General features: G+C 35.1%; 1 long non-coding RNA gene across 1 annotated transcript; it reads right to left on the reverse strand.

The window, feature by feature from the left end:
• Positions 1-1,322: 1,322 nt before the first annotated feature.
• Positions 1,323-2,671, reverse strand: LOC110778562 (uncharacterized). The gene is made up of 2 exons (XR_002530872.2): positions 2,353-2,671; positions 1,323-1,580 (listed from the first exon to the last, which is right to left on the reverse strand). It is a non-coding gene; the product is annotated as an uncharacterized lncRNA (long non-coding RNA).
• Positions 2,672-5,103: the final 2,432 nt, after the last annotated feature.

The following is a 5,103-nucleotide window of genomic DNA, read 5'->3' on the forward strand; positions in this document are numbered from 1 at the left end:
AGTTAGAATAATTTAGATGCATACACTTTGTAGCGTGCCCTCCCTAGCTGCGCCCGAACCGAACAAGAACAAGTCTTTAGGACTCCAAGTGTCGTCCCTCCGTAGATAGTCCACAGCACGTCCTGATCCGCCTTAAGATTGACCAACTAGAATCGCCCTTAAGGTACTATTATTTTCGGCTAAATGGGCAAGTAATGTGACTGTTTTTTCTGCTCAAAAATCACAGCTTTTATTGTATGAATACTTGTTAAAAAACTCTTGTATAAATTTATGACCCTAGGCATATATTTATAGAATCATGGAAAAGGATTTCGAATCCTGTTAGAATACTAATTAATTAATTGGAATCCTTTTAGAACTCTAAATAATTAATTTCTATCTTCTAGGATTAGGATTTAATCATAGCACGAATTCCGACAGCTTTAGGATTCGTATAGCACGCACACGAGCACGAGCACGAGCACCGCACAGCCCGCGCGCATGCCTCGCGGCCCACACGAACTGCGCGGCGCCACTACTACAAAAAGTGGATAAGAAACCACACTAAATTGGCCTAAGAAACAAAAAATAGTATGGTTTATATCTCAATGGTCTCTTTGCATAAGAAACCATACTTCTAGTGTGGTTTGTTAGACTCAACAGAAAAACCAGACTTTTAAGAAACATGGTTTCTTATAAGCCTTTAATTTTCAAAATTATTAAGGCAAAGAAACTAGTTTTCTTATGTAAAAAGGTTTATTTGGTGGAGACAAAGAAATCTCATATGTAAGTAGTGTGGTCTCTTTGATCATTAATTATTTTTTTTAAAATATTTTTTTGGAAGTTAATTTTCCTTATAAACCGCCCATAATCTACAATTAAACTACCATAGCAAGATTAATTGTAACAAAATGCCAAAATAATAAAAAGAAAAGAAAACTTCCGAAACATAAATTCCAAAAAAAAAACTTCATTCATTTCATACAGGGTTCTTAATCTACATACTCCCTCCGTATTTTTTTAAGAGATACACTTGGTCGGGCACGGGTATTAAGAAGAATAATTGAATAAAATAAAATAATAAAGCAAGTGGGGTTGGATAGATATTTTAATAATTAAATATGTGGGGACCAAGTCATTTTGGTGGGTGGAGGGTGGGGTGGGTTTATGAAATTATTTGTTTAATAGGATGGTGGGTGATAGGGTATATTAGATGTATTATTTAATTAGATGGTGGGATTGATAAGTTACTAAAAATAGCAAGTGTATCTCTTAAATAAATACGGCCGGAAAAGGCAAGTGTATCCCTTAAAAAAAATACGGAGGGAGTAATTAATACGGAGTACCAAGTAATTGAATTGAAAATACAATAAGACATTATATATCCATCTCAAAAATACTGAAGTATATGACTATCTGAGTTTGATGATGCTCAATATAATCTTAACCTCCACTAATTTAAGTATTTAACTAATTATCAAAAGAACATAAACTAATGACTCATCGTGTCCCTTTGATTTTCTCTCTCTTCCGGAGGCTGGATATGAAATTGATGTATGTGCTGCACCATTGCACTTCCCCTTGTGCCTGTATTCTCCGGCCTGCATGACGTTTAAACAGAGATAATCCAGAAAATCCATCAGATATAAGTACCAACGAAGAAGTAAAGAATATAGACATCTCTATCTCACAATGTCTCACGCTTATTATGACATTTACCCAGTAAATTATTTAACCAGAAATTAACTTATGTCCAGAAATAAGTTCTCAAATTAATTACCAAAAGAAATAACTAAACATAAAATTTAACATGCAATCGAGAAATAATAAGTATAAAACCAAAATTGTTAACTACGGCGTATGATTCTATTGGACTATTGGAGAACAATAATGCTTAGTAGAAATTGGTGCGTTCATTGGTAATTTGGTATTTTACAGTTGTATAACCTTGTTTACCCAGCCCAAAAACTCAACAACATCTATTTCCAATTCCCATTATCGATTCAAAAGAATTTACTTTCAAACCAAATTAACACTTTAATAAAGGATCATCCATCTTACATCATCAAATTTACAATGCAATTCCTAAATTTAATTTAAAAATAAATCATTTTAAAATATAGAAAGGAATCCAAGAGTGGATTATTACTAACTAGTTAAAAAAATCCAAACTTCTCAGCAATTTGAAACGGTTATTAAAAGAAAAGGGGAAATAAAAGAGGAACCAGCTTGAGCTTGACAATATTCAAAACTTTTGTAAATTCCTATGATAACGAAGAATGCAATTTTTTCATCCGCATCTCTATAAACTGCAATTAGTTTCAAGTTTAAACCCAATCATTGTCATGCTATCTAGTATGGACTACTACCAACCTTTTCAGATGATCAAGCAGAAAGCCGGAAATGACTGCAACATTGAGAGAGAGATCTTTCCCGGTGAACCAGAGAGGATGAGAGAGAGATGAGTGTATGAGAGTTGAGATTGAGATTGAGAGGATGGCGGCTAACCTGATGGTTTAGATTTAGGTTTAGGTTGTTTTTTACTTCTTTTCAAAATAAAAAATAAATTTAAAAATTTCTTTTTTACCACTTAACCGAGGGGTCAGAACCGACATGTTTTAGTCTACTTTTATTAAAAAGCCATTGATGTTTGCCTAAGAAACCATATTTCTTTAATGTCTCGTATCTTATTACTTCTCTAAGTAACCATGTTTTTAAATTATGTGGTTTCTATATATAAGATACCTTTAAAGTGTTTTAAATGGTTTCTTATTAGTGGTTTCTCAGCTACTTTTTGTAGTAGTGGCGCCTTGGCCCAATGCTCGCAGCCCAACTGATCCGTGCGCGCGCCACGCCTAGCTGGGTCTGGCGAGGCTTTGGTGTGTGGTTTTGATGCGTATGGCTTGCTGGGTGACGGCTTGGCTTCGTGCTGGGCCTTCGTCTAGCAAGTCTCGTCCGATGCTAATTCGTACGATACGCTTCCGATTAAATTCCCGATTCCGGAATTCATTTCCGATACGAACAATATTTAACATTTCCGATTCCGGAATTAATTTCCGTTTCGAACAAATATTTAATATTTCCGTTTCCGGAATTATTTTCCGATTCCGATAATATTTCCGATTCTGACAATATTTCCGTTTCCGGCAATATTTCTGATTCCTGCAATATTTCCATTTCCGATAATATTTTCCGATACGTACCATGTTTCCGTTTCCGGCAACATCTACGACTTGGATAATATTTATATTTCCGATACGATCCATATTTCCGTTTCCGGCAATATCATCGTTTCTGGAGTATTCATTTACTTGCCTTTGACGATCTTAGCTCCCACTGAAACCAAGATCCGTCGATTACAAGTATCCATAGATGGAGTATTTAATACCATTAAATACTTGATCCGTTTACGTACTATTTGTGTGACCCTACGGGTTCAGTCAAGAGTAAGCTGTGGATTAATATCATTAATTCCACTTGAACTGAAGCGGCCTCTAGCTAGGCATTCAGCTCACTTGATCTCACTGAATTATTAACTTGTTAATTAATACTGAACCGCATTTATTAGACTTAACATTAAATGCATACTTGGACCAAGAGTTCAAGGGCATTAAATGCATACTTGGACCAAGGGCATTATGTCTTAAGGACAAGTGTGCATTGCCTAATTCCTTTGTTGCTTGATGCTTGCTCATGAACATAAGGTAAGAGTTGTCATCCTTATTATGTCCAGAGGTATTTCTCGGTTTCAGAGTTCAACTGATCAAATAAACAGATAATCATATCCTATGATTCATCTGAGCACGGCCATGCATTTTACAGTTTCTAGCTCTCCGAGTGGCCTTGTACAACTTTCAGCATCTCATCCCGATTTATGGGAGGACAATCCCAATCTTGCGATCTTGAGATTAGACTTCGTTTGATAGGTGATTACTTGAGCGTTGCCGTTATAGCCTCCTTTTACGGTGCGACGGTTGACAACGTCAAAGTAACCAGTTCTCAAACAAGTAATCTCAAATCACTCAGGTATTGAGGATTAGTGTCTAATAATTTTAATGAAATTTACTTATGACAGATTTTCATCTCTTACAATAATGTTTCATAGGTCTGTCCGATACTAGTCTTCCTAAAGTAAGTATCTATGCAAATGGTTGCGACATTGCCATGTCCATATAGTTCAAGAAACAGAACTACTAGTCATCCTGCATTCTAGTCGTCTAACGTTTTCTATGCGTCCATCTTTATAAAAAAAACTCCGACCAGGGACCATTTTCAACTTTTGACATTCAAGTTCACTTGATAGACATTTCTTAGTCACAGGACTGGTCCTGACAGTCTATCTTGAATATATTGTCAAATTGAAGGGACTCATCATTTAATAAACCACAAATTAAATGGAAAAATGAATTCTATTCATTTATTGTGAATGATTAACCAATAACTTTTTACAAAGTATTAAACTCTAAAACTTTAAAACATTAAACAAGGACATCAAAGCCATTCTCCAATATGCTTGATTCCCATAGCTGCAGTCATGGTTGTTAAACTCCCGATTCGGATCTTACGATCCTACGATTCTACGATCGAAAAACACGCCACCGATCCGGATCTTAGGTAGGATCTTAATGTGTGTAGGATCTTACGATCCTACCTCGATAAGAAATTTGAGTGGTGGGATCTTAATACGATCCTACGATTCTACGATCCGATCCAACGATCCGATCCAACATACAATATTTCAAGATACTCCGTAACAAAAATTTTATTACTAAATAGTTCATAATCACATATAATTAGAAATATCATACTTTTCTATCAATAAATTGGTTATAAAAAAGTATCTTATTCACTTAAAAGTACAGAAATTCATATAATTTCAACAACCTTGCGCATATCTTATTAATTGCTCTTGTATCTACACAAGTATTAATCTTATGTGAACAAAAATTGATATTTAAGTATTAAGATTACATGAGTACATGATTGTACATTTCATTTTAATAATATAACCATTATTTTTACTATTTAGTAGGATCTTACGATCCTACGATCCGATTCTACCGATCCGATCCTACCCCTCTTCATCGATCCAAAGTAGGATCCCGATCCTGACAACCTTGGCTG

Source organism: Spinacia oleracea, chromosome 1 (assembly GCF_020520425.1).
Source record: "Spinacia oleracea cultivar Varoflay chromosome 1, BTI_SOV_V1, whole genome shotgun sequence".
Classification (NCBI taxonomy): domain Eukaryota; kingdom Viridiplantae; phylum Streptophyta; class Magnoliopsida; order Caryophyllales; family Amaranthaceae; genus Spinacia; species Spinacia oleracea.